The sequence below is a fragment of the Rattus norvegicus genome, chromosome 13 (assembly GCF_021556685.1).
Source record: "Rattus norvegicus strain SHRSP/BbbUtx chromosome 13, alternate assembly SHRSP_T2T, whole genome shotgun sequence".
NCBI lineage: Eukaryota > Metazoa > Chordata > Mammalia > Rodentia > Muridae > Rattus > Rattus norvegicus.
In genome coordinates this window covers 24372345-24391032 of record NC_141546.1, presented here as the reverse complement: position 1 = coordinate 24391032, position 18688 = coordinate 24372345, and positions in this window count along the sequence as shown.

Genomic DNA, 18688 nt, shown 5'->3' with positions numbered 1-18688 from the left:
GAGAGTTAGTATAAGTTACAGAGAAAGTAAGGTTAAACAAAGAGAAAGAGAAAAGAAGGTAAAAAGAGCAGAAAGCTAGGGAAGAAAAGAGACAAAAAGAAGAGGAAGCTAGAGAGCTAAAGAGAGATAAAAGACAAGAGAGGAACATATACTGGCCACAGTAGTTAGGGAACCTAGGAAGACAGTACCTGGCAACAGAAGAGAATTCCTGGCTAAAGATCAGTGTGCCTAATGCAAAGAAAAAAAAATACACTGGGTCAGGGACTGCCCCAGAAAGAACAAGAGGGGACACTGGAGAGCCTCTCGGTCCTGGAGTGCTGGCTATGTGCAGAGATAGGAGGGAAGCCTGCCCAGTTGTTTTATGGATACAGGGACCCAATGCTCTGTGCTCCTATGCTCCAGTGGGCCAGTATCCAAAGACCTTGGGTACAGGGGCCTACTGGCAACAAACAATACTTATGGACTGCCCGAAGAACAGTGGACCTTGGCGTGGGCCGGGTAACCCACTAGTTCATAGTCATCCCTGACTGCCCCCATCCCTTGCTCATGAGAAAATTGCTCCCCAAAATGGCTTGCGTGGGCTGAAATGGCTGGGTGAGGCCATGTGTATGCATATCTACAGACTGTGTATGCGGAGCTTAAGACCTGTCTCAGTGCACCAGTACCTGATGCTGGGAGATGAATGGCTTAGCGCTGTTCTACTTGGAACATATCACTCCTGCCAGCCGGGCACTAACAATTATCACCCAATCCAGGACTTAAACTGTGATAGAGTGGCTGATGTTTGCCTTTGAATAGAGTGTCCCAAAAGATGGGACCACTGGTCAGCTGCCATGGACTAGATTCTCCACCTGTTGGGGGCAATCTGGTCACCTTGCTGCCCAATCCGACCTGGAGCCACCACAGCACGAGTGTCAAGCACTGGCAGAAGCCCATGGGTGGAGGAAAGACCTCTGCGACTGGCTGATTGACCCCTGCTGAAAGCCGAGGCTACCTTGTCCACAGACGGGAACAGTTCTCTTCATGAAGGTCAGAGATAAGTGGGTGCTGCCATGGTGGACAACACAATGTCATCTAGGATGGCTGAACCTCAACCCCCCAGTACATCAGTGCCGCAGATGCCTTTGCCATCTCTTGGATGCCCTGGTGAAGCCAACAACTGTGAGTACTATTCATTGCTCAGGATATCAGGAGGGAAGAGATTCAGTGGCATTGGGCAGTAACAAAGCAGATAAAGTGGCTCGGGAAATGGCTATGCAGGAGCCTATCCTGGTTTCAGGCCTGCAAGAGACAGCCACTGAGAACTAGGATCGGACTAAGGGATGGCCTCACTTAGAAAAGGCCCAAATTGCTTAAAAGATAAAGGACAATGGCACACTTGAGGGGAAAGCTATACTCCCCCAGAGAACAAAGAAAAGACTCACTTTGCCAAATACAGAAATGGACTCATTTAGGAGATAAAAAGTTTGTCCAAGTAGTTAAGTGTATGTAATAGACTTTAAGATTTTAGCCAGAGAGGCAGTAGAAAGTATAAGGTATGTCAATAAGTGAATGCTTAGCAAGCAAACAGGGCAAAGAGACCTAGAGAGTTTGGTGAAAAGTCGAAGTGAACTTCACTGAGATAAAACCAGAAAAATATAATCACAAGTATCTCCTAGTGCTTGTAGATACTTTTTCAGGAATAGATAGAAGCTTTCCTCACCAAACGAGAGACGGCCTCTGCAATCATCAAGAAGATACTGGAAGAAATCTTCCCCCGATTTGGAATGCCCAAGGTAATCTGGTCAGACAACGGCCCTACTTTCGTTGCCAAGGTAAGCCAGGGTGTGGCCAAGTATTTAGAGGTCGATTGGAAATTACATTGTATTTACAGACCTCAAAGTTCAGGACAGGTAGAGTAAATAAATAGAACTCTAAAAGAGACCCTGACCAAATTAACCATGGAGACTGGCACAGACTGGGTGACACTCCTTCCCTCTTGCTCTCTTCAGAGCAAGAAATACCCCTTCCAGATTCAGCCTTACCCCCTTTGAGATCTTAAATGGGGCCTCAGCCCCCCCTGACTGTATTAGATGATGTTACTGAACCAACATGTCATAGTGCCATAGTAATAATGATTTGTGTGCCAGGCTAAAAGACCTACAGGTGATACAGAAAGAAATCTGCTCAGAGCTGGCAGCAGCCTATGCCCTGGGGACCCCTGAGACATCTCACCAGTTCCAGGTCAGAGACTCGGCTACATACGATGGCACCGAACCCAGATACTCACTGGAAAGGACCGTACCTGGTGCTGCTGACCACCCTGACAGCCATCAACTCTCAGCCCTCACCAGCCGTGTACTAGCTGTTGGGGCTGAGAGCTGGGACGTAGAGGGAAACTCAGATCTTCAAAAAGCTCCCTAGACTTAATTTCAAGTTTGCCCCGGGGTTTTATCAAGATAGGTGTGGGGATAGACTTGATTTCTATTACAAATGATGTAACATTGCATATGTTAGTACTCCTAACACTTCTTGGGACTGTGCCTCAGGGATCACAATCTGTATAAGTTTAGAAGTTCTAAAAGCTAGTCATGACCTTGGTGTGTAGGTTTAGATAGTGTCCAGATTGGAATCCTGATGCTAAAGACTTAGTAAGACACAAAAAAAGGAGTTGAGAATTACTTAGGGCTAAGGCTATCTAGGTGCTGCAAGGGCAGCACAAGGACATCTGCTGTTGCAATACAAGGCTTATAGAGAATTCAGAACTGCCATTCAGGAGTAATTAAAGACTCCATGAATAAACTTAGAGAAAGGTTAGACAAAAGGCAGACAGAAAAGCGCATCAGGGATGGTTTGAGAGCTGGTTTAGTAGATCTCCTTGGATGACTACTCTGGTATTTTCCCTTATGGGACCCTTCTTAGTTTTGCTTCTGCTTCTGATTATAGGTCCATGTGTGTTAGAGAAACTAGTTAATAGGTTTGACTCCTACAAAAAGATAGAGACGCTCAACAAGGTTGGTTTGAGTCTTGGTTCACTCGGTCTCCCTGGATGACTACCCTACTCTCTGCTATATGGCTGGGCCATTACTGATAATTTTCTTGGTTTTAGTTTTTGGACCCTGCGTGACAAACAGGTTAATTGCTTTTGTTACAAATCGAGTGAGAGCTGTGCGGTTGATGGTTCTGAGATAGCAGTACCAGTCAGTTAGGACAACTGGTGAGACCAAATACGAGACTTGATATAAAAATTCTAAGATTAGAATTACTTAGTAGAAGAAGAGGGGAATGAAAGGAAAATTATACAGATTTAAGGTTTAAAAATATGAAGTTAAAAGAGTATGTTTCAACTCAGGACTAAACACTGTGAAAAGCAAGTCCAGGCAGCCCCGCTCTGCCGCTAGAACTAACAGACCATAAAAGGAAAGGAATGCAGAACAGACCAGGAGTACCGGACCTGACTCACAGGCCACCTGGCAGGAAGAGATAAGCCCCCAGCCCCCGACATCCAGGACGCCCCAAACCTGCCAATGTGTGTAGCTATACCTTATTACCTCATCATGTGAAATAGCCAATCATATGTGAACATGTCTGTGTGCCTCGTTTGAATCCACCCATCCCCGTAACTATGCATCTGCTTCTGTACGCCCGCTTCTGCTTCCCCAATCCCTATAAAAGCCCCATGCTGGAGCTGCTGGGTGCGCAAGTCCTCTGAAGAGACTGTGTGCCCGCAGGTACCTGTGTTTTCCAATAAACCCTCTTGCTGATTGCAAAAAAAAAAAAAAAAAGACTTAATAATTTCTATATTGAGTATCTGACATGATGGCTTGATGACATCAGATGTTGTAAAGCAAGTAATGTTAAACGACACCTGGATTAGAAGCATATAGACTTAACCTTTAGGTGACTTTGAAACATAGCCTGCTGTTAAAAATAAGTTTGCCATTTATTCAACAAAACAACTGAGCTAAATGATCCCCAAAGAATATTTCTCTTAAGATTTTATGTTTTATGACTAAATTTTATGTGACAATAACATCTGAAGTAATTGATATTAAGTAAGTGTTTAGTGAATTTTGAAGGAATTTGGAGAGGAATTTTTGAGAAGATCTGAATTTTTCTAGGGCCATTAATTTTCTGGTAGATTATTGTACTTTTTAGGATAGCAAAGGCTATAGTATATTTTTCCTATTTTCAAATTCATTTTATTATGGTAATAATGCAAATAAAAATCTTATTAATGTCTAGAGGGAATGTGAAGTCCCCAACATATTGCTGATGACAATAATTGTCTACCATCAATATCCCTGTTCGTTTATTTCTATTACCTGAAACTTTATTCATGTTAGTTAGTAATATCTCCTTTCCTCAGTGCCCCAGTCACTGACAACTACTACTCTAATTTTTGATAGTTTGAATTAAAATATAATAATTACTTCTCATTCAAACCATGCAGGATAAATTCTTTTGTGATCACTTTATTTTACTCAGTAAAATGTCCTCAAAGTGACTTGCATTCACTAAGTTTTTACATAATTTCACTTTAAAGACCAAAGCATATTCTACTCTGTGCATATAGAACATTGCCTTTATTCAACCATCTATCTATCAACATCTATTTATAACATCTTGGCTGTCATAAATATTGCTTCAATTAATATGGGTGTGTTAGTGTCTTAAATTCTCATTTCAATTCTCTTGTATACAAATCTATGCCATGAGTATCAAATCTATCAGTTAAAAACAATCATAAGAAAGAAAAAAAAGCTAACAATATTACACCTCTTGATTTCAAAATATGCTATAAATATATAGTATCTAATACAATATCCAAGTGTCTTGAGAAATAGACACACATACATCATCCAGTTCTTGGAGATAATGAGAAAAAAACAAAACAAAAAACTAAAACTGTCTCTTGAGACAACTGGTAGAAGACTAAAAATGCATTCCCATGCAAAGGGATAAAATTTTCCACTTCATTTACATTACAAAAATAGACTCAAACTGGATTAGATGCAAATGGAAGACTGCCACGTAAACAAGAAGAAAAATTTTGCCTGATATTGCTTCTGGCCGTAATTCTTCAATGAGATCTTAGCCATGGCAATGGCAACAAAACTAACCATAAATATTTGGGATTACATGAACTAGAATGGTTCTATGCAGCAAAGAACACAACAACAAAATGCACACCTAAAGGAGATCTTTGAATTTATACAACTTCATCAAAGATGGCTATGATCATTGATCATTGATCAATGACCATATGGTCATTGATGCTTATGGTCCTCATCCTGAAAAGGATCTTTCTGCCATGGCTAATGAACTACTGAAATTGGATCCCTGGAATCCATGTTGTACTACCCCACCCCCAGTAAACAAAAATATTACAAAACCTTTTTATGTGTATATGTCAATGTATAGAGATTAGTTCTAGAAAATTCTTATAAACACTAGGAATCTGTTTGGGGCTTTAGGTTAAATGAATAAATAGAGTAACACTGAAAGATGAGTGTTTTGGAATTACCCAAATCTCAGTAAACCCTGAATCAAGACATGCTCTTAAGCAAGCAAGGGAATTCTAATTTTGCCAGTTTTTAGAGGGACTTTTTAGCTTCCTAAAAATTCTACCCCTCTTTCTGTACATGAATATGGCATTTACCAGAACTAGAAGAAGTACTGAATAAATTATATTTACAAAATCTCTGAGAAGACAGGACATAAAATACATTGAAAAACAGAAATCAAAATTGATTTGGAAATGTCATGAAAATGTACTATGCAGAGAGAAAACCAGAACCATGATTGGGTGGCTGGCTTCTTAACTTTGAAGCTATGTTGCTTTATTTTTCTATGAAGTGTGGGAGGTTATTGCTGTGTATAACTGGTATTTTAACCTTTATCTGTTCAAATATTGCAAGAAGTATTTTGATGATTAGGGTAAAGTGAAAGTTCAATGCATTTATTATTCTAATCACACTTTATTCTATACAGTTTAAAATACACATGCAAAAATAGAAAATCACCTATTTGTTTGGCCTTAGAAAAAGAGCAGGGTCAAAAAGGAACACTAAGTAATCTGAGTCAAGTGTTAACAATGTATTAAAAGCTTTGATAGAGGAGAGAAAGATTTAAAAGAATAAATAAAGTACAGAGAATTTGTTCATGATTTGGTCTTCTATTTGGAAAATTAAATCACAAAGATGTTAGGTATTTAATAAAGGAAGCATAAATGAAAATGTTTTAGAGATGATAGAGTTTAAAAATAAATAAAAGGCATAGGTTCTATTAAAAAAAATTGACACAAAATTCACCAGAATAAGTTAAACAATATAAAGGTAGACCGAGAAGAGTAAATGATCTGATTCAAAAATGGTTAGCATGCATTGTCTTGTTTTTAGTTTTTGAAATTTTAAACTACTAGGAGTTTGCCCCTAGTTATGTAGTTCCCTCTAAGACCACTACCATCACCACCATTACAATCACCTTCACCATCAACACCATCAGCATGAATCACCATTGCCACCAAGACTATTACGATCTCTATCACTGTTATCACAACCATCACCATCAGCACGACCATCAGCACCACCATCACCATCTAATCCTTTGGTGAAGTATTGGAGATTATTAGTGGGTAAAAATTGTGTCTATCTTATACTGTATAACGTTTTATAACTATTACTTGCTATACCTTTAATATATTTCATTGGGTATAGTTGCTAGTTTATATACTCTGCATGACTCTGTCAACCCAGCTGGAATAAAGAAACCAATCTGTTTCCAAAATCATGAATAGAACATGAACAGTAAGTGGTCTGTAAGCTACAGAAAGAATTTTATAGGCTCTGACAGGCATTCTATGTAGTTCTCCCAAACATCCAATACTTATTTTTAAATGTTGATAGTCGGAAAATTGCTTTATCAATAAAACATTTTAGATCTAGGTCATTTCGTACAGCAGAAATAAGATTTTCTTAATAAGTACTCATACAGTTAGAATTCACTGTTGAATAAGGTAAAAAAAGAAAAAATACCTATACCCTGGTATAGAGTCAAGGATCCATAAGTGTCACTGCTAAATGCTCTGCTCAGAGCAACTTAACAGACTATATGCTGAAGTTATATAAAATCAGCCCCATAGACATGTGGACACTGACAAAATTTCTGTGTGCACAGCCTGGAAACTTGATGTCAATTTTCCTCCGCTAACACTGCTTCTAAAATCTTAATCAGGCCAGTTGATCTCCTGGGCTTCAAGGAAACATTTTTGCTTACAGGAAGAGCAATCCATGAGTAGGTCTCCTGATGTGCTTTATTGTTGTGCTCTGATTCTGCCTTTTTGCTCTAATTTCCCTGGAATAAAAGACTAGCAATTTTCTTCTTTAGATAACATGAAAACAGGTGCTGAATACCTTCCCTTATTGTATGCTTGGGTTGTCTGTACTGTCTGTGATACACAAAGTCTCAAGTATTTCATAAATTGAAGAGATAAGTCAATGCCATTATTTTGATTCTCAGAAAGTGCCTGGGCATGCAGCTGCTGGGTTATTTTACAATGCAGCAAGAATTCTAAATTCCAACCTGGGTTTTTGACAAACCACTCAAGAATTTCCCAGCAAGAAAAATGCTGAGGCAAACTTCACATGGAGCCCACCAAGAAACCTCTCTGGCTGCCGAAAGAAAGAGCAGGAAACTCAACATGACAATTTGTGAAATCATCAGGTAGGCCAGAGCCAACTCTTCCTCAGTTTTGTAATGAACATGAAACATGGGCCCTGATTATAAATGACAAAATTTGAAGAAGATATCAAATCTGTGCTATTTTTCAGGAAGAAAGATATGAATCCTGATACTTGTTTTATTTGATTTATACAAGCTGAATACATGACAATGATAACTTTAGATTGTTGAGGTAAATCTCCAACCCCAATAAGCATGTGCAAGGAAAACACAACTCAATTATAAATAAATGTGGCATGCCTAGATTGGGCACATCTACCTGTACACTATTCCCCAGCTATGACAGCCATTGTAACTCACGGTTTCTCCAGGCCACATGCTTCTGCTCTATTTCTTTTCCATCTCCTCATCTTCCTCCCCATTCTTGCTCTCCTTTCCCTCCTCCTCCTCCCCACAGTTTTTGCTCAACCTCTCTTCCACTGCCCAATCACCAGCTGTAGCCTTTATTTTACAAGATAAAATGGGGGAAAGGTTCAGGTGAAGTCACCTGAGAACTGATTGACTCCTATCCCAGGCAGCCCCTCTTGTGGAAGTGAAATTAGCATCAAAATAAAAACAGCACCTTGGCAATCCACAACATTAGTTTCCTTAAATACTGAAAACAGAACTTTAGGTTAGAAAGGGATTAATAAGTCAAAGTACAATGAGAACGAAGTTGATACTTTTTTAAAACTTGTTCAAATAAAGTTAATTATCTTGCTTTTCTAGTATATCCATTGTGCTGTCACCATTGAAAGGGACTGTATGGCTTTCACTAGTAACAGGTTTCCTCAGCAAGCCATGTATCCTGATGGTGCTACACAATTGTTTTCCTGGGTTTTTATTTAGAATACTCAAAGCAGAGCTATCTGACACACGGAAACTGAAAACCAATCAAAGTGTTGTTCTTTAACATCTTCCATACGTTCATGTGCAAATTTTCCCACTATGTGGGTCGCTCTTAAATTGGGAAATTATTCAGGAAAGAAAGAGGGATGATGGCTGAATTAGGCAGGTATTTTTGTTGTTATCTGCTTTTGAGCAAGATAATTCATAAAAATTTTTCATTTGTTCATTGTAGTGATACATCAGAAAATCAAATCTAAATATCTGGGACTTACAGGAGTGACTGACTGCTTAACAAGTAACTTTCCATTATGATTAACTGATTTCATAACCAAGAGTTCTAGCACCATCTATAATCACAACATCAGAGAAGCTATGCTCTAAACTAGATGGTCCTTCCCTCAGTTTCTGCCCAACTCTTTAGGATAGGTTATCCAGAAACTGCCCCACCTAGAGATCTATCCCATTTGCAGACACCAAACCCAGATACTAATGTTGATGCCAAAAAGCACTTGATGACAGGAGCCTAGAATAGCTGTCCCCTGAGAGGCTGTGCCAGAGCCTAACCAATACAGATGTAGATACATGCAGTCAACCATCAGACTAAGGGCAGGACTCCAATGGAGGAGTTAGGAGAAGGACTGAAGGAGCTGAAGGGATTAGCAACCCCATAGGAAGAACAACAATATCAACCAACCAGACACCACAAAACTCCAAAGACTAAACCATCAACCAAGGAGTTTATGTAACAGAAGATTGCCTTATCTGGCATCAATGGGAGGCAAGTTCCTAGGTCCTGTGGAGGCCCAAGGACCCAGTGTAGAGGAATGGTAGGCACTGAGGAGAGTAGGTAGGTGGGTAGGACACCCTAAATGAAGCAGGGGGGACTAGGAAGGGGATGGGGGAGTTGTAGAGGGAAAATTGGGAAGGGGAATAACATTTGGAATGAAAATAATTAAAACAACCAATAACAATTTTAAAATAAAAAAATGTAGGCTCTAAACTAGACATCACATTCCAGGTTAGCTGGGACTGCTTGAGGGAAAGTTCCTCCTTTTTCTGTAGCTCAACCCTCCAGGTCAGAGACTTGTTAGAGCCATATAATTCTCCTTCTAGGATAACTCTGAATCCTCATTTAAAGTTTAATCTTGCTTAAGAATTTCCTGATACTCATTTTTGATCCTTTTTTTAATGTAAGGTATTGCTTTGTATATCTTTTTTGAACTACAAACAGGCTTTAGCACTGTGCCTACTCTTCCTAAAAGTGTTATATTGGTGATATTATCAATATACAACGTAATTATTTTGTGCAACACTTACTTTTATTTTCTAACACTGTCTGGTAGCAAAGATGAGGAACTAAGACCTATTGTTATAAACTAACCTCATCCACTGAAAGATATTGATATTTAGTAAATATTCTGACCATCACATTTACAGCAATCAGTTTAAAGACAGTGACAAAGTCAAATCCATTATCAGGAGAATCTGAAGTTGTATATTATAGCTTGAGATTATAATGAAAAAAAGGACAAACTTTTTTGAGGGGGTGGGAGATAAGCAAGATACACCATAGGGACTGGTATCAATAATCAAAACAAAAGCAAGTATTCGAATCCCAAGTGTGTGTGACTTTCTTTCTATTCCTTGACAGTTTGTCTCACATAGAACAGTAAAGTGTCAAATAAAATATCACAACAGATTTGGTCAGGTAGAAATAGAAACAGACATTTATTCTCTTGTATGATATTTGCATGACACATATATGTATACTATATCTATGTGTATATATTATGTGTATACATATGTCTGTGTGTATCTGTCTGTCTGTTATACACACATACACATATGTATATATCTTGTGCTTTTTCTAGGTTGTGGGAATTAGTGGTGAAAATGTGGTGACTGCAGCTGTTGACAAATACTGCAGGGAAAAATAAAGTATAAAGGTTAAGGAGTGTTTGGGGAGAGATGAGATGCTGAGATGCAAGCAAATTTCAGGAGTATAGGCAGGGAAGATGTATGTGCTGACAGCTGAAGGTGACAGAATGAACCCTGTGAAGGAAAGCCAGGGCCAGGAAATAGTAAGTGTGCAGTAAGACACATAAGAAGAATGCTAAAAACAATCAAATTCCTTACGGAGGTGGAGGGGAGGGGCAGGCTTGTAAGAGAGTAAACGAGAACACGGGAAAAACCAATGTCCTCTTGCCTCTTTCGATCATTTCTTTAAAGAATTTGTCACTAGTGTTTACTGCTCTAAATGGTAGTGGGACCTGGGAGGATAGAGTTGATAAATGAGGCAGGCTAAAGTCTCATGCAATGGCCAACTTTATTCAGAGTACCAAGCAATTTGTATTCTGAGGGTTAAGATAGTCACATAAGCCAAGTGTACAATCACAAGGGCAAGCTGTAAGTGGCAGGCAAGGTGCACATGGCAAAAACACATTTTTCCATACAGGCATAGAAACAAATAACAATTGTAAATTGTAATAAATAATCTGAAATAAAATCACTCCTATCTGTTATACCTGGGAGGGGCACAAAAATGCCTTTCAAGAACAATTCTGTGTTCTTAAAGAAAGCAAACCCACAAGAGTTTGCTGTTGGTTTCTTGGAGATTTCTCACAACCCCTCAGAATTTCCTCACAGTGCTGCTTCTTAGACTGCATTCTGACAACTAGAATATTCGCGGCCGAAAAGTGAGAAACTTTTACTTATATTTAACTAGACAGTCCAATCTGTAAATCATGATGACACGGAATGAGGGCCAGAGAAGAAACAGGGAAATAATTTGGGAAGGTTGCTATTGTTCAAGTGAGAAATTGTAACTCAGTCCAAGGTAGTTTCGATGAAATGAAGTGTGCAATGTTGCAATGTGGTCAGACTTTTGATGAATTGAGAAATCAGTACTGTCAGATTGCTTGATAGATCAAATGTGGGGAGTTCAAAAATAAAGATGTTGCTGAAGATTCTAATGCAGTGGTTTGTGCATCTTCAAGCCTGAATTTGCTCTGAGTATGTGGCAAAGAGACTCTAAGAGAAACTGACCTTTGGTGAAACACAGTCTTTTTTTCAACATATCAGATTGAGATATTTGTAAGATGTTCATCATCATTTTGAGAGTTGAGAAGCATGAAACTGTAAGACTTCGAATGTGGTTAGATCATTAGCACTAGGTAATATTTAATATGCTGCAAAAGAATATATGTTTACTTTAGGTGACAAAGGGGAAAGAAAGAAGTCTTGAAATAAACAGAGCCCAGGAGTTTTCCAGAAGTGGCAGATGAGAAAGGTTAGGGGGATAAACCTAAACACCATGCTTTAGTGTGTGAGGTATCCCACACTAGCATTCTTCTCTGCTAAGTTGACTATTACCTAATGCTTATATAAATCAAAGCAATGTATTCTTCATCAGAGATACATGCAAATATTTATTTGCCAATTAAAAATAATCAAATAATAGTTTGAATAATTCTAGCAAAAACAATGTTTGGAACTGAAATTCTCCATGTGGGGATCTGTTTTGAATATGTGAAAGCCAAAGCCCTTTAGTCCACAAACTGGGTCATGAAGTATAGTTTTTTGTATTGGTAAAAAAGAAAAAATTCTGCATTGAGAGAACAATGAGTTGAGACCACCTGGGCAATCATGTATGTATCATTTTAAATCCTTTCAGATTTGCCTTCCTTTCCACTGAACGCAGAATTCGGACTTTTATGGCAGGTCAGCTATATAGGTTTTGTGTGTGCCCTCAGCAGAGAACTCCAGCAATTACAGTTTTCTGAGCACCTGGGGTGTCAAGCTGACAGGCTGACAGCTATAGAGAAGTGACAAGAAGCCCTGCAATATCACATTTTTTCCTACACACTACCTAAGGGCTGAACATATGTCTCTCTATTAGTGAAAATGGATTCATTTCCACCATGAAATGTAAAACCCAAGCATTCATCAGTGAACACTATAAAGAAGCATTTCAGTGATCTTCCTATGAATGGAGGTATAAACCAGGCAAAGAGAAATCATTAAACACTATTTATCTAATATTTTATTCGAAAAGCATTTGATTCAAGTTAACCTTTTATAAATTCTTGGATACCCATTCTCTAGACTTCACTAAGTTTTATAGTTATAGGTAGCCATTTTTCAACTCAATATTTTATATATCTAAAGTAAATTATATATATATATATACATACATATGTGTGTATATATATTTAGTTTTTAAGCAACTTTCATTTCTTTATAAGTTTTCTTCTGAGTTTATGCAATGGAGTGCATAAATTCCACTCTATCGACCAGAAACTGTTTAACAGTATCCAGGGCACCACACATATTTGATGGATAAGAATGATATATGGTTGAGTATATGGAAATGTACACTTTATAAAGTTTAGCTGAATTTTTAATATTCTTCAACAAACCCAGGGTTGCTTGAGATTAAATAGGAGAAGGCACACAAAACCAAGAAGTTTAGTTTCAAGTCTTCATGGTACAGTTAGTTGGGGACACCTTCCAAATGTTGCTTCACTTTAAAGGGGTCCTTGCCAATGGCTCAGAGGAACAACACAATGGAAGTTTCCAGATATCACCCTTTGGCAGTTGGATTTACTCAGCATCCCAGTGGTCCCTGCTCAGCAGCTCGTTTCACTTTCTTTGGCAGTAGCTTCCTGGAATATCTTGTACCAATAATGGTGGCAGTTCCAAGACAGCAGTAGTAAAAAACATGTTGTGGATCTGCTATTCATCCAGCAGTATTTGGCTACTTGAAATAAGTGCAGTTCAGATCTGGGGGTGAGGGGAAGGCAGGCCCAACCCAGCATTTTACACTAATGTTTTGTTTTATTTTGTTTTGAACATTTTGCTTTAAGAAAGTCATTAAATCTTCCCAAAGTGACTGCTAACAGTGAAAGCAGTAACTATAGTATACAGCACTTTCCTTACCTGTGTCTTCTGCTAGGCACCACCTACCCTGTTCAGTGAAGGAGCTCTTTGTAGACTCCAATGCATGGAAACCAGCCAATAGCCCTTTCATGGGCTTCACAATCTGTTCTTTCCACTCCTCATGCACATCACCACTTGCATGGCTTTGGGAATTGGGTTTTAACAGCTGTCCTCAGTGGAGTACTGCTAAGGTACAAATGAAGTTAAACGTGTGTTGTCAGTTTTAGTTTAGCTAAGCACATTCATGTAAAGGGTTTAGAATTGTCTACTGTGGTGCTGGTTCAACTGGAGGTCAGCGTGTAGAAGAATGCAAATCGATCCATTCTTATCACCATGTACAAAGCTTAAGTCCAAGTGGATCAAAGACCTCCACATCAAACCAGATACACTCGAACTAATAGAAGAAAAAGTGGGGTAGAGTCTTGAACACATGGCACTGGGGAAAAGTTCCTGAACAAAACACCAATGGCTTATGCTCTAAGATCAAGAATCAACAAATGGGACCTCATAAAATTGCAAAGCTTCTGTAAGGCAAAAGACCACTGTCATTAAGACAAAACAGAAACCAACAAACTGGGAAAAGATCTTTACCAATCCTACATCTGATAGAGGGCTTATATCCAAAATATACAAAGAACTCAAGAAGTTAGACTGCAGAGAGCCAAATAACCCAATTACAAAATGGGGTACAGAGCTAAACAAAATATTCTCAGCTGAGGATTATCGAATGGTCAAAAAGCACCTAAAGAAATGTTCAACATCCTTAGTCATCAGGGAAATGCAAATAAAAACAACCCTGAGATTCCACCTCACACCAGTCAGAATCGCTAAAATAAAAAACTCAGGGGACAGCAGATGCTGGCGAAGGTGTGGAGAAAGAGCAACACTCCTCCATTGATGGTGGGATTGCAAACTAGTACAACCTCTAGGGAAATCAGTCTGGAGGTTCCTCAGAAAATTGGACATTGCACTACCTGAGGATCCAGCTATACCTCTCCTGGGCATATACCCAAAAGATGCTCCAACATACAACAAAGACACATGCTCCACTATATTCATAGTAACCTTATTTATAACAGCTAGAAGGTGGAAAGAACCCAGATGCCCTTCAACAGAGTAATGGATACAGAAAATGTGGTACATCTACACAATGGAGTACTACTTAGCTATCAAAAACAATGACTTCATGAAATTCATAGGCAAATGGAATGAACTAGAAAATATCATCCTGAGTGAAGTAACCCAATCACAGAAAATCACACTTGGTATGCACTCATTGATAAGTGGATATTAGCCCAAAAGCTGGAACTACCCGAAACGCAATCCACAGACCATAGGAAGCTCAAGAAGGATGACCAGAATGTGGATGTTCCCATTCTTTCTTAAAAGGGGGGGATACGGAAGCAAAGTTTAGAGCAGCAATTGAAGAAATGGCCATTCAGAGCCTGCCCCACATGTGGCCATGTATGTACAGCCACCAAAACTAGATAAGATTGATGAAGCTATAAGAAATGCATGCTGAAATGGACTGGATATAGATCTCTCCTGAAAGACACATCCACAGCATGTCCAACACAAAGATCAATGCTAGCAGCAAACCACTGAACTGAGAACAGGACCCCCTAGTGGGGAATTAGAGGAAGGACTGAAAGAGTTGAATGAGCTTGCAACCCCATAAGAACAACAGCAATGCCAACCAACCAGAGCTTCCAGTGACTAAACCACTATCAAAAGACTATACATGGACTGACCCAGGGCTCCAACTGCCTATGTAGCAGAGAAGAGCTTTGTTGGGGCAACAGTGGAAGGGGAAGCCCTTGGTCCTACCATGTTGGACCCCCAGTGCAGGGGAATATGGGGGGCAGTAAAGGGGATAGATGGAGGGAATACCAGTATGGGGGAGGGAGAGGGGATGGAGGCTTATGGACAGGAAACCGGGAAGGGGAATATGGGAAGAGTCATTTAGAAAAACACAAGGAACAAATACTAACAGACAGCAAGCCAAAATAAGAGAAAAAATTAACCATATAACAAAAAAAAACAAAATAAAGCAAATCAATAAATAATGCAGAAATGTAAGTAAAGAAATATATCTAGATAAAAAAAGAAAGAAGAATTGTCTACCACATGTGATGTACTCATTCTGTCCTCCATTACACCAGATTCTCCAGGTTCATAAAATTACCTGGAAAAATTGGGATCTTAGTTTTAAAAGCCAAAACAAACAAATGCAATAATGAAAAAGAAATAAATATTCATAACAAAGAACAAGAATAACAGACAAGCAAGCCAAAATAAGAGAAAAAATTAACCGTGTAACAAAAACAAAATAAAGCAAGTCAATAAATAATGCTCTAAACATTAATGGTCTCAACTCTCCTATAAAGAAACAAACTAACAGAATGGTTTTAAAAGATAGGACCTAAGAATTTCATGAAGTCAGTGTTTTTAATAGCTGAATAGTACTCCATGGTGTAAATGTACCACATTTTCTGAATCCATTCGTCTATTGAAGGACATCTGGGTTCTTTGCAGCGTGTGGCTATCATGAATAAGGCTGCTATGAATATAGTGAAGCATATTCCTTTTTATATTTTGGAGTATCTTTTGGGTATATGCCTAGGAGTGGTATTGCTGGATCCTAAGGTAGTAGTACCATGTCCAACTTTCTGAGCAACCTTCAGACTGAAATTCTTAGACAGATGAATGGAATGAGAAAAGATCATCCTGAGTGAGGTAACCCAACACAAAAGAATACAAATGGTAGGCACTCACTGATAAATTAATATTAGCCCCAAAGCTCAGAATACCCAAGATAGAATCCGCAGTCCACATGAAGCTCAAGAAGTTGGGAGACCAAAGAGTGGATGCTTCAGTTCTTCTTAGAAGGGAGATCAAAATATTCACAGGAGGTAATACAGAGACAAAGTATGGAGCAGAAACTGAGGAAAAGGTCATCCAGAGATGGCCCCACCCAAGGATCCATCCCAAATAGTGTCATCAAACCCAGACAATATTGTGGATACCAAGAAGTGCATGCTGACAGGAGCCTGATATAGCTGTCTTCTGAGAGGCTCTGCCAGAGCCTGACAAACACAGAGGCAGGTGTTCGCAGCCAACCATTGAACTGAGAACGGGGTCCCTAATGGAGGAGTTAAGAGAAAGGACTGAAGGAGCTGAACGGGTTTTCAACCCCATAGGAAGAACAAGAATATCAACCAACCAGACACCCAGAGCTCCCAGAAACTAAACCACCAACCAATGAATACTCATGAAGGGACCCATGGCTCAAGCCACATATGTAGCAGAGGATGGCTTTATTGAGCATCAGTGAGAGGAGAGGCTCTTGGCCCTGTGAAGGCTCAAAGCCCCTGTGTATGGGAAAGCTAGGGTGGGGAAATGGGATAGAGTGGATGAGTGGGTGGGAGAACACTCTCATAGAAGAAAGGGGAGGGAGAAAAGGAAAGGGAGCCTCCAGAGACTCCAGAGGGGAAATCTGGAAAAGGGATAAAATCTGAAATGTAAGTAAAAAAAAAAAATCCAAAAAAAAAAAAAAAAAGAAAAAGATGGGATCATCCTCCTGCTCCATCCAAGAAACACATTTTAATATCAAGAATAGACATCACTTGAGGGTAAAGGATAAAGAAAGTTATTTCAAGAAAACAGATCTATGAAGCAAATTAGTGTAACAATTTTAATACTGCATATTAATATATGTCAAAATCAAAAACAATAAAGAAGGACATGCTCTACAAAATATCAAAGGAAAAATATACCAAGCGGACATTAAAATTCTTAACATCAAACACAAGGGCAATCAAGTTCATGAAGGAAACATTACTACAGCTGGAGTTGCTGCATGGTATTTGATCACATTGTAAATTCTGAGATTGCGAACTGTTTCTTCCTTTGGTGTGGCTCAGCCCTAGCACACACCTTTAACCCAAGAGCTTACTGTAAGCAAGAGCTAAATAAAGAAATCAATAGGTTAAGAGGCAAAACAACCAGTTGACTAGGAGTGAGAATAAGAAAACCCAGGAAAGAGAAAGAAAGGTTTTTGATTAAAGGATATTTAAGACAGCATGGAGGAGACGTAATTTTTTCCTTCTGAGACATTGGTAGAGTAAGAATGAGCACAGTGCAAAGGTTATCCTTGTATTATTCAAATGCTGATATCTACACCAGTGGAGCGTTGAGTACAGGCCAGATTTTGGTATTTTTTTGTTAATGCAGTGTCATCTGTCTCTGTGTTTTGTAAACATTCTTCTCAATCATCTTTTGATTGGTCAATAAAAAGTTATTCAGCCAATTAGTTGAGCAGAGGAAATACAAGTCTTGACTTCCAATCCCAGCCAGGGAACCACTAGGATAAAAGTTAGAAAGATCATGTGGAAAGAACAGAAGGATTCCCCATGAGGTTGTAATGAGACAGCAGACTGAGGACACACATTGTCCAGAATGAGCCAGCACATGACCAGATTGGCAAGTAACAGGGCATTTGTCTGGTAATAACAGCCTTAGAGCTTTAGAATATCTCAGAACCTATCCAACCTAGGCATAAATGTTAACAAACTTAGTAGGCCTTTGTGTCAATCATTTGGAAGGTAGAATGAGAAAGATAAAGATTTCATGTGTAAATTGCTGTTACATAAGACACTGAAAGTAGTCAATGAAGAAGATATCAGAAGAAGGAGAGAACACCCATGCTTGTGAGTTAGTGGGATTAAAAATGTCCACCCTACCAAAAGCAATCTTCAGATTCAATGCAATCCCATCAAAATTATGAAACAAATCTTCTTAGATTGATCTTAAAAGGATAATTTTCATTTTCACACACACACAAAACACACAACCACCAACAACAAAAAAACAGGATAACTGAAACAATTTTGAATGGTAAAGGAAATGCTGGAAATATCAACATAAACAATCTCAAATTGTCCTATAGGACAATAGTAATAGCAACAGAATGGTATTCACAGTCAAATAAACATGATAGTCAATGAAAATAAAATAAAGACCCTAATAGAGGTCCATATATGTTTGAACACCTGATTCTTTATAAAGAAATCATAAATACACAATGAACAAAGCAAGTGTTGCTGCTCAAACTGGATGACTCTATGTGAAGAACCGAGATAGATTCATATCTATCACCAGGCATAAAATTTAAATCCAAGTGGATCAAAGACTTCAACAT